This window comes from Akebia trifoliata, chromosome 5 (genome assembly GCF_017979445.1).
Source record: "Akebia trifoliata isolate Shusen 1 chromosome 5, ASM1797944v1, whole genome shotgun sequence".
Lineage (NCBI taxonomy): Eukaryota > Viridiplantae > Streptophyta > Magnoliopsida > Ranunculales > Lardizabalaceae > Akebia > Akebia trifoliata.
The window spans coordinates 15,940,111-15,952,710 of NC_141379.1; the positions used below are offsets into that span (position 1 = coordinate 15,940,111).

The following is a 12,600-nucleotide window of genomic DNA, read 5'->3' on the forward strand; positions in this document are numbered from 1 at the left end:
GTTATTATGGTCTAGGAACCGAACATTGAATCGAAACAGATAAACAAACAACTAATCTACTAAAAAGTACTGAGTCCGGGAATCACATTACAGGGTTGGAAGGTGTTAGGCACCAACCTCGCCCGGCAAATGCCGGTCTCTACTAATTCTCAAAAACGATTACATTGCTAAAAAGATCTAAATAATAATAAATAAATAAAATAAACAAAAATATTTACCTTTCCAACGTAACGATTTTCTTCCCTCAGATCTAATAGAACAGCTCCTCGTATAATACTCCTCGCTTCGTTCTGTCACCGGATTCGCTTTAGATCTCCAAGACAAAGTACCTCCTTCTGAATTTTTTTAATTTTATTTACAAATTTCTGGGTGTTTTTGAAGGGTTTCTAGGTGCTTTTTGAGCTAAAGTTTGGGTATAGATGTTAGGTAAGGAGTTGGGACTTCAAAATTAGGGTTTATGGGAGGCTAGGGAAGCTTTTTGTCCTACTTTTCTTAGGATTTAATTTTTGATACGAAAATAGATTGTAGGGACCCTTATTTATAGATTTTTTAAGTGGTTGTTTTGATAGAGTTAGTGTTTAATTAGAATTGTTTTAAATAGAATTATTTTAGGTAGAGTTATAGTTTAATTAGAATTATTTTCAATAGAGTTATAATTTAATTAGAATTGTTTTAAATAGACTTAATGTTTAATTATAATTCTATTAGGGTTTTGACGTTTAGTTTCCCTTGATTGACTTTACGATTTTGACTTAATATTTAATAATATTTTAATTATTAATTATTAATTTCAGAATTTTTAATTATTAAAATTGTAAAATTATCGTTTTGCCCTCGGAGAGGACTTTTTGAGTTTTAAGTCATTTTTCAATGTTCTAGGATGTTTTGGATTCGATTTTTTGTAAGGAATTCAACGAGATTATTGGTTTGTGTCATTTATAAAATTTTTGTATGAAATGGTCGTGAACTTTATGAGGGGCATTTTCGTAATTTTGTCAAATTTTGTGAAAATTGGTGAAATAATTTATTTGATTTTGATTTGTTGTTTTATATGTTTGAAAGGATTTTTCTAAGTGTACTGTGGGCTCTAGGGATGTTTTGAGATTAGGGTATTTTGGTAATTTGGTCATTTTTTAGTGATTTTTATCGTGAAGCTTCTTTTTATCTGAAAAATGATGATATATTTTTGGAGTTATATTTTCTTAGCGTAGCGTGGGTTCTAAGATTTTGTTAGTTTGAGATACCTCATCTGAATTTCTGAAACATATCTAGTAACAAAATAAAACATTGGAATAATCATCCATCATTGGGAACCGTTGCGATCAGATTGACGAGTTGATTAATCAGACAAGTGCAAAAATGGAATGTCTACAATTTAGATTAAAAGAGTCTTGGATAAGAGAACCAAGAGGGAGGGAGAAAGCCTCTAGAGATTGAAACTCTATTTATAAAGAAAAATATGTGTAGAAGAGTCGAAAAGTAGCCTCCACTTTTCTTTGCACAAAATGACAAAAGATGAGAACATGAGTTAAGAATTAGGGCATTCCAAAGTGGGCCCAAATATTTTTGCCTTGAGATTTTGATTCCAAAATGTTGATTTTCTACACAAGAAACACACGTAATTTGATTTATCTAGTAAATAAATTTATTTATGTATAATTAAGTCTAATTAACATGCAACATGATGTTTCGAGATTTATCATGATTATTACCTTAATACGAAGAAATAGGGATAAAAATAAAGATAAATGTCTGGGAAATGTGCGTATAATTCAGTGTTACGACACTGAAAGCGCCCTCGATCAGCGGGGTGCGCGGATCCTCTTTTGACCCTTGACGTTTGGGAGTTGCCACGTAGTTATTACGGTCTAGGAACCGAATAATGACTCTAAATGGATAAAAAACTAATCTACTATAGAAAAACTGAATCCGGGGATCACATTACGGGGTTGGAAGGTGTTAGGCACCAACCCCGCCCGACCAAAGCCTGTCTCTACTTATCCCAAATAAAACTACATTGCTAATGACAAAACCTAAATAAAAAAATAACAGAAATTTTACCTTCGATACGCAAAGATTCTATTCTCTCAGATCTGATAAAACTGCTCCTTGTACCGTACTCCTTGCTTCGTTTTGTCTCCGGATCTGATTTCTGATCTCCGAGGCAAGGTATATCCTTCTTGGATCTGGATTCTTCGAATTTATTATAGATTTTGGGGTGTTTTTGAAGGACTTCTACGTGTTTTTCAAGCTAAAATTGAAGTATGGGTGTTAGGTAAGGAGTTGGGGCTTCAAAATTAGGATTTTGGGAAGGTTGTGGAGGCTTCTTGACCTACTTTTTCTAGGGTTTTTCTTTGATTTGAAAATAGGGTGTGGAGGCTCCTATTTATAAAGTTTTTTAGAAGAATTAGGATTTGATTAGGGTTTCTTTTAGGATTTTAATTAGGATTTTGACTTTAGTCTTATGAGATTGACTTAGTCTTTAGGGTTTTGACTTTAGTCTTATGAGATTGACTTGATTAGTTTAGATTAGGGTTTTGATTAAGGATTTTGACTTTAGTCTTATGAGATCGACTTGATTAATTTAGATTAGGATTTTGACTTTAGTCTTATGAGATTGACCTTAATACTTTGACTTTAGTCTTTCTTGATTGACTTTTAATATCTTGACTTTAGCCTTACTTGATTGACTTTAAGATTGAATTTAGTCTTACTTGATTGACTTTAATTTTTGGAGAACCCCCTTTTATTATATCTTTAATTCTTTGGACCCCAGATGGAGGGGTCCCTGAATAAATATCCTGACAACCATCAATAATTTTGCTTGAAAGCTAGATTGATCGATTTATTTGTACAAATTTTAAATTAATTTTATTAATATTTCACTTTACATTATTTAATGGATTATTTATTAATTTTGAAAATTTTAATTATTAAAATTGTAAAATTACCGTTTTGCCCTCGAAGAAGATTTTGTACGTTTTAAGTTGTTTTTCAATGTTCCAGGATGTTTTGGAATCAGTTTTTCATAAGGAATTCAATGGGAATGTTAGATTTTGTCATTTATGAAGTTTTTTGTATGAAATGATCGTGAACTTTATGAGGGGCATTTTCATAATTTTGTCGAATTCTGTGAAAATTAGCGAAATAATTTATTTGGTTTCGATTTGTTGTCTTATGTGTTTGAATGAGTTTTCCTAAGCGTAATGTAGGCTCTAGGGTTGTTTTGATGTTAAGGGTATTTTTATAATTTGATCATTTTTAGTGATTTTTATCGTGAATCTTCTTTTTCTTCTGCAAGATGATGATCTCTATGTTTCTGGGCTCATATTTTCCTAGCGTAGCGTGGTTTTTAAGGCTTTGTCAGTTTGAGATACCTCATCCAGATTTCTGAAACATATCTGGTAACAAAATAAAGCATTGGAATAAACATCCATCATTGGGAACCGTTGCGATCGGGTTGACGAGTTGATTAATCAAGCGAGTGCAAAAATGGGGTGTCTACAGATGCCCCTCTTTGGCAAAAGGTTGAAGCAAACTAAATAGCAAATCTATTTTGGTAGATATCCAAATGCCAAAGTTTGTCACAGTTCATTTTGCAGCCTGATTTAGCAATTCGTCAGGACGTTCGGATCCTCGAGGGTAAAACTCTCCCCGAACTAAAAGGTTGTCAGGTCATTGAGCGAGAACTTCACTGACAGTGTCAGATCCTTGAATTTTAGAGAATTCTCCCTAACTAAAAAGTGCAAGTGTGAGTGTATGTATTGTGTGAAACTGAGGAAAGATTGAGAAAAAAAAAACTAAGCATAATCTGAGTAAAATCTGAGCATAAACTAAGCATAATCTGAGCAAAAGTGAGCATAGTCTAATTAAAATTTGAATGTCTTACTCTACCTACCCTAGGTGAACGAGTAATAAACTAATTTTTTTGGAAAGTTCTACTCTACCTACTCGGAGTGAAAGAGTAATGAACTAATTTTTTTTGGGAGTCCTACTCTACCTACTCAGGGTGAAAGAGTAATGAACTAATTTTTTTTTGGGAAAGTTCTACTCTACCTACTCGGAGTGAAAGAGTAATGAACTAATTTTTTTAGAAGTCCTACTCTACCTGCCCAGGGTGAAAAAGTAATGAACTAATTTTTTTTTTGGAAAAGTTCTACTCCACCTACTCGGAGTGAAAGAGTAATGAACTAATTTTTTGGGAGTCCTACTCTACCTGCCTAAAGTGAAAGAGTAATGAACTAATTTTTTTTAGGAAGTTCTACTCTACTTACTCGGAGTGAAAGAGTAATGAACTAATTTTTTGGGAGTCCTACTCTACCTGCCTAGGATGAAAGAGTAATGAACTAATTTTTTTTTTTGGGAAGTTCTACTCTACCTACTCGGAGTGAAAGAGTAATGAACTAAACTTTTTAGAATTCTACTCTACCTGCCCAAGGTGGAAAGAGTAATGAACTAATTTTTTTTGGGATAAATGGGGGATTTACACCGCATTTGATTTTTTTTTTTAAATAAAAAATTAAATTTTATGAAGGTTCGGTAAACATTTTAACTCTTTTTGAATCTGAGGAGTTTTCAAAATTGCTATCAAGAGGATAACCTTTAATTCAAAGTTAACCTTATCCTTTGGGGTTGAAATTGACCAGGCATCAGAACAAAAATGCCCTTAGTTTGACAGGAAATATTACACTAGGGATAATTGAACATAATTTCAAAACTAATGCCCCTAGTGTAAGGGGGGAAACTATACTCTTTAGAAAAAGGAAGTGCCCTTGTTGTGAAAGTTTGAAATCCTTGATTACCACAAGCGCAATAAAGGTTTAACTTTTAATTTTGAATTTTTATATTGAAGATTTTAAGTCAGGCTTAAAGAAATTGGAACAAAATATTTCTTTCTGAAATTCATCATAGAATTTGTTCTTTCTCCCCGTCGGTTCGCTTAGTGACATGAAACTTTTCAGATCAATCAAACACGAGATATTTGTGACTTCTGAGTCTGTACCTGGTTTAAGTATTGAACTTGATTATTCGGACTTCTGATATTTCAGCTCGGACCGCTCTTAGCTTTTCTTCTGTTTTGCTTTGTTGCTCTAACTTTTGCCTAGATCGCCTTTTCAGATTTTTAATCTAGCGAGCTTGCTCTAACTTTTGCCTAGATCATCTTTTCAGGTTTTCAATCTAGCGATCTTTCTTTTTTCTTTGCTCTGATTGTAGCCAAAGTTGTCCTTTTGGATTTTCAACCTTGCGAGTTTGTCCTAATTTTTGCCTAAGTCGCCTTTTTGGGGTTTTCAACCTAGCAGGCCCTTTTTTTTCTTCTTTTTCTTTTCTTCCTATCTGAACTTCTGGAACTGCTGTCTGATCATGCTTTGCTATCTTCCTTGACTTTTCGCACGGTACTTAGGAGGACTTTTATGGGTAAACTTAGGACTGGATATAAAAAGAAAGGGATTTTGAGGCTCAAAAACCCGAATGCTCCTTGTGTGGCATTTATTTCATTTTGCTTTGAATTTTCTTTCCCATTTTGGATGATATTTTTTTTTCTTTTGAATTTTTTATTTTTTATTTTTTGCTTTTTTTTTTCAAGGAATCTATTTTTTTATTTTGATGTGGTCGCGCCTGAAGTAACTTCTCAGGTTGCCTACGTACCCCAGAATTTTGGGATCAGACCAATACGTAGTTCAAATTTTTCCCTTCCCTAGGTTAGGTGATCGGACTGAGAAAGAAAAAGGCATCATTTTTTTTCGAAAAGGCTGCAAAGGGCTGAGAAAAGAGATATTGAACTGGGCAGCAGGAAAATTGATTTGGCCAAAGATGGCCTCCTTAAATGTAGTACTGTTTGATCTGGTCAAGGTTGGTTGACTCTGGTAATTCGATTCCATCATGATCATGAAGTCTAACAGTTTTTCTAGATAGTATTTCCTTAATGATTAAATCTCTCTAATTGGGTTCAAACTTCCTCCTATGATCGAGGAAGAGTGTTCAACTTTTTTTGTTAGTCTGATGGTTAGATCCTTGACTTATAAGTGATGAACTTTGACTTTCTTGTCAAACATGCGAGTGACTCCTCTCCATTGACAGACCCAATCTGTTTCTAACAATTGACTTCCATCAAGACCTTGAGATACAGGATTTTCCCTTTTAACCGGTAAGATCGCTTCCATATCATACACTAGAGTGACTCTAGTGGAAGACTGTATTGAAGTGTAATATGTCCATAACGCGAATGGTAACTTCTCTGGCCAATCCCGGTGTGATGTGTGATTGACACATTTTCACAATGATTGTCTTGAGATTTTTAATGGCTGCTTCAACTATTCCATTGATCTGAAAATAGTAAACTTTTTTTTTTAAAAGTCCAGTACTAATACATTTTGTAATCTCTCCTCTCACTATGTGAGTCTATTCGAGTTTGTACATGTGGTGTTCTCACAGGATGGGTATATATTTCATGTTGAACAACACCCCAAATTTAACCGACATATCCTCATATGACCATGTAAGCAAGTCTTTTGAATTTTTTGAATAAATTCATCATCACTTTGTACTCCTCTGGGGATAAGTTAGTTCCAATCTGAATTTCTTGAGAATTATTTTTGTTCCGAGGTCAATAACCTTTGCTTCTTCGAGCAAGACATTTATCTTCTCATTCAAAAGGTGTTTCCTTATTAGAGGAATTTCTCCTTGAAGTCAATTATTAGTTAATTCGTTAATATGCTCAAGGTATTCAAAAAAAATTTGTATTCAATTAAATTTAGATGGGGCGACTCGACAAACTAACTTGACTAGAACAAAATAAGAAATAAAAAAACAGACTTGATTATTGAATTGATAGAAAGAACTGGACTCAAGACTCATAAACAACTGAAGACAATTACCCACAACAGGCTTGATTACAGACTGAGACTCGAGAAACTATTTCCAAGCGGTTGGACTGAGTCTTCTTCTTTAGATTCTTTGCATTCTTCAAACTTACTTCTTCTCTCTTGGCTAAGACTGCATTTGGTAGTGAAAACCTCATTAGGGACCTTCACTCTGGTAAGAGGGGGGCTAGGAGGTTTATGATTGACTGATTGGATGAGAAGGATTGGGTCAAACGAAAGTTGAGTATTGGATACCATGTTCTAAGTCTGAGGAGGTTGGTAAATGGGTAGACGGTTGGTAGTAACATTTGGCTGCTCAAGGGCAAGGACAATAACTTTTTTGGCATCAATGAGGTCTTGAACTGTATGGCAAAGAGTAACGCAACGATCAGTAAGATGACCGGGATTTTGGTGAAACTCACAAAATAGGTTAGGATTGTGAGAAGTGGGGAGTGGATTTGGTAAAGGTCGAGGTTGGAGAGGTGCAATAAGCACTTTACTTAATAGTTTTTTAAAGACAATGCTCAAAGGCATACCAAGATTGGTGAATTTCCTACGTGGTCGAGGTTGATTAGGGTTAACTTGGTTACTAGGCAGGATAGTAGATTGGACGGGTGTAATAGACGTATTGGCTACATAGGCGTGATCAGTGTTAGACTTGGAATTGGTGAAAGACTTTTTGAACTTGTTATCAAACGGATTGGAAAGGATTCTGGAAGCGAAAGCATTTTCCAATTGGTTACCAACTTGCAATAGAGACTCGAATGTAGGAAGGTGTTGGGAGACTAGATGTCGGGCATACCTTTGCGAGAGATTTTTTAAAATAATAGCCACTTGTTCTTTCTCTGAAAGTCTATCCCACATTTGTGCAGCCTTGGCCCTCCAACGACCGATGAAGTCAGTAAATGTTTTCCTATTCTTTTATTTAGTTAACTCCAAGTCCCTTCTTGAAGTTTCAATTTCGGTACTATATTTGTACTGATGCCAGAAAACCTTTGACATATTTTCCCATGTACCTACTATAACTAGGTTTTGAGACATCAACCATCGCAGAGATGACCCGGATAGAGTTCGCTGAAATAGCAATGTCATCTGTTCATCGCTGAGCCTCATAATGCGCATGTTAGTAACATACACCTTAAGATGCGTTTTTGCACAACCTACCCCACTGAACTTGTCCATTTCAGGCATCACAAATTTCTCTGACAGATGAATTCTAGGGATACAATTCTGGGCTTCAATGCCCGCTGCAATTTCATCGACCCCCTTTATACTTTTCATAGCTGACTCCAGTTGAAACATTCTGTTGGCTAACACTAGATTCTCATCAACATACTCTTCGTCTCCATCGAGTTCGCAGACTTCATGGGCACGTCTCGTTGTATTTTCTTCTACCCATTTTCCTTTAGGATCATCAAAGGGGTTGTCCGTTGATTCTGAAATCTGTTCTAAGACTTCCAGTTTGCCTTTTATACTATTGATATCATTGGCAAAGGCTGCCAAAATCTTACGAATTTCTATAAGCTCAGACTCTGAAGCCATTTCTGCCTGTTGACTTGGTACCAATGTTCGTTCTAACCGACTAGACTTACGACTCCAACTTGGAGGTGGACGCTTGAGTTTGGGTGCAATGATAACCCTGAAAACCCCATCAAAGGTGGATTACTAGTTACGGATCCTAAAGTAGACTTCTAATAAATAGAGGTTTCTCCTGATAGCATGGGTTAAGTTAACCCCTAGATTCAAAATCTCTAACTAATGAAATATTTCGATCAAGAAATACTACATGAATATGAATTACTGATCTTGTTAAGTACGAAATATTTAGTCTAGTGAATTAAACTGGTCGATGCAAGATGATTGGGACTATGTACCCATTTGAGTTTGGGCCGGTTCGACCCAATGGATCTGAATATTCCACTTGCATCACTTCATCCAATATTTATAAGCCAATTATTTCCACCAGTCCATATGTTGATCCATAAGATCCATTTACCAATGGGGCTAATTGGTTTAACTTGATATTGACTAGTATGTCTCATCATTAAGTTTATTGGGTTGGACCGATATTACGGGTATGATTGGAGCGGTGTGGACCGATACACCCACTTACCTTTTGGTTGGATTAAATAGAGCAACTAGGGAACACCCACGATAAGTTCAAGTCGTGACCTATAGGGGAGGTTTCTAGACTCTAAGCTTACTATGTGCAATGCATTTTATCTGGCCACCCTTGCCCAAATACACCTATATACCTCTCGATACGTGGTGACTTGGTTTGATATAACGTATAGGTGATAATCTAAAACCTCAACTCACTTCTCAGAAGCCAAAAACAGCTAGTTTGATCTCCAGTTGAGAGGTGGCGCACGATGCTAAGCAAGGGCCCACTTAAATACCTCTCATCTAGAATAGACGTAGTCTATCCCCTCGTACAGTAGGGTACAGCGGGGCAAAATCTCGCTTAGGCACCGGTTTTGACCAAGAAGTGCAATTGATATACTTAGATTATCTTTTACATACCTATGGGTACGAGTCAAGAGTTGTAGCTTTCATAAATGGTTTGGCATCCCACGAGGGGACCGACCATGTACTAGTACTACGTTGGCAATCGGGACATGTGACTGTGTGGCTTACAATGTGACTATGCATCAATATACCTTTCAGAGTCACCTGATCAGACGGTACTGGTGTCCCAGTTTGATATACCCTAAGGTACGTGACTGGAGTTGTGATTTCATGAATGACGTTGCATCTCCGAAGAGATCGGGCCACGCAGTAGTGCCACGTTGGTTATATGGGACGTGTAAGTGTGCAAAATAGTAAACGTGCATGTGGTGTGTGCAAAACAGGGTGGGGTGTGACCAGGGCCTTTTTTAAACAGATTAAGTCATGAGTCCAATTAAACCATACAAGATAGGATATTAAATCATACAAGTGCATGCATACATTGATGAAAAACCATATTCATATAGTTCAATTTAAGATTTAAACATGCACATCTCCTGCATACCTCAATTATGGTAGATCAATCAATGAGTACAACATATAATAATCAGTTAGATCTAATTATTGCAATAGGCACAATTTTTGTAATTTTTATCGTCCAATCGAGGGTTATTTCGGTCGATCCAAACAAAATCAAGACTTTAACGAATATTGCCTCGAGGATAGGATAGTAATTGTCGAGGTAAGGAGTAATGAACACACACTTTTTTTTTAAACAAATTGAATTTTTTTTTATTTTTCTTTTATAAAAACAACAACGAAACGAAAGAACCTCTATTTTATTTTAAAGAAATTGATTTAAAAAACACAAAGAACCCCTTATTTTTTTTAAATAATAATAATAATGAATAAATAAAAAATTATTACTAATAAAAAATAAAAAAAATAAAAAAAATCCCCAAAAAATCTATTGCCACACCAACTCACATGTTTAAAAATATTAGCAAACATTCTGATGGTTTCCGATATGTAAAAACTAGTGTGGTAGAAAAAATTCTACACCATCACATAAAAGACAAGGCTGCTAGTAAATCCATTTTCTTATTCATTTTTTTTATTATGTTAAGGCCTCAATTTTGAAAACAATCTTTCCACTTCGAGTGCAAGATCACGAGCCATTTTTGCCGAACAAATAATCCCCCAAAATACGAAGAACAAGCCCCATAATGTACTGGTTTGAATGATTGAGATCTTATTTCATAGAGTTTGTGACTAGCATCAGAACTTCTTGTCTTTCATCCAGAAGAAACATGAGTCCAAGATATCCTATCCTTTTCTCATGAAATCTAGCAGAAGCTATTGACTTCAGGCACTCCATTTGAACAAAATGTGTGCGGTAGCCAAGCATGTGAATGTACATGAGCTTTGCCAAGTCTTGATGCCGATAATCTTGATCATTGTCACTGATTACAGCATGAATAGCAGCACACTCCTTTCTCACAACACCACGTTCCTCCGTCGCAGTTTTGCAAGCACATATAACCCGAACCATACCTCTTAATTGCATTCGAGATGAGAAAGGATTCAAGATTGTATCCATCGTGAAGCTTTTGGCGAGCTCGATCTGATCTGAGAGAGAACAGAGACAAAGAACGATAGATCCCAGTTGAAATCGAAGATCAATAGATGAAGAGAGAGAGAGAGAGAGAGAGAACTAGAGATCGATTATGGAGATGCAAAGGCGGAAATTGAGGGATCTAAGGAACGAGGGAGGAGAGAATGATGCCCCCTTCTTGCTGTCTCCTTCTTTGCCCATGGAGAAGGAGATAGAAATAAAAATAACCTAATTTTGTTATTGGCACACCACACTTAAAAAATTGACTTGAAGCGAATAGTAGGTGCTGTTGGCTAACAGTACCTTCGAAATTTATTTTTTACTGTCAATGAACAACATAATAATAATATAAAAAAATGAACACATAAAAAAAATTATTAAAAAAAAATTATTTATAAAATCATTATCAATGGAGTCGCCACTGAAAACGCTCTCGATCTGCTGGGTGCGCGGATCCGCTTTTGACCCTTGAGATTTGGAAGTCGCCACCTAGATATTACGGTCTAGGAACCGAATAATGACTCTAAACGGATAAAAAACTAATCTACTACAGAAAAACTGAATTCGGGGATCACATTACGGGGTTGGAAGGTGTTAGGCACCAACCCCGCCCGACCAAAGTCGGTCTCTGCTTATCCCAAATAAGACTACATTGCTAATGACAAAACTTAGATAAAAAAATAATAGAAATTTTACCTTCGTACGCAAAGATTCTATTCCCTCAGATTTGATAAAACTGCTCATTGTACCGTACTATTTGCTTCGTTTTGTCTCCGGATCTGATTTCTGATCTCCGAGACAAGGTATCTCCTTCTTGGATCTGGATTCTTCAAATTTATTATGGATTTTGAGGTGTCTTTGAAGGGCTTCTAGGTGTTTTTCAAGCTAAAATTGAAGTATAGGTGTTAGGTAAGGAGTTGGGGCTTCAAAATTAGGATTTTGGGAAGGTTGTGGAGGCTTCTTGACCAACTTTTTCCTGGGTTTTTTCTTTGATTTGAAAATAGGGTGTAGAGGCTCCTATTTATAAAGTTTTTTAAAAGAATTAGGGTTTGATTAGGATTTCTTTTAGGGTTTTAATTAGGATTTTGACTTTAGTCTTATGAGATTGACTTAGTCTTTAGGGTTTTGACTTTAGTCTTATGAGATTGACTTGATTAGTTTAGATTAGGATTTTGATCTAGGATTTTGACTTTAGTCTTATGAGATTGACTTGATTAGTTTAGATTAGGATTTTGATTTAGGGTTTTGACTTTAGTCTTATGAGATTGACCTTAATACTTTGACTTTAGTCTTTCTTGATTGACTTTTAATATCTTGACTTTAGCCTTACTTGATTGACTTTAAGATTGAATTTAGTCTTACTTGATTGACTTTAATTTTTGGAGAACCCCCTTTTATTATATCTTTAATTCTTTGGGCCCCCAGATGGAGGGGTCCTTGAATAAATATCTTAGCAACCATCAACAATTTTGCCTGAAAGCCTGATTGATCGATTTTTTAGTTCAAATTTTTAAATTAATTTTATTAATGTTTCACTTTACATTATTTTATGATTTATTTATTAATTTTAAAATTTTTAATTATTAAAATTGTAAAATTACCGTTTTACCCTCGGAGAAGATTTTTTACGTTTTAAGTCGTTTTTCAATGTTCCAGGATGTTTTGGAATCAGTTTTT

The 12,600-nt window shown here is 35.4% G+C and overlaps 1 pseudogene; it reads right to left on the reverse strand.

The window, feature by feature from the left end:
• Positions 1-10,560: 10,560 nt before the first annotated feature.
• LOC147401554 (AP-1 complex subunit gamma-2 pseudogene) lies at positions 10,561-10,908 on the reverse strand (annotated as a pseudogene).
• Positions 10,909-12,600: the final 1,692 nt, after the last annotated feature.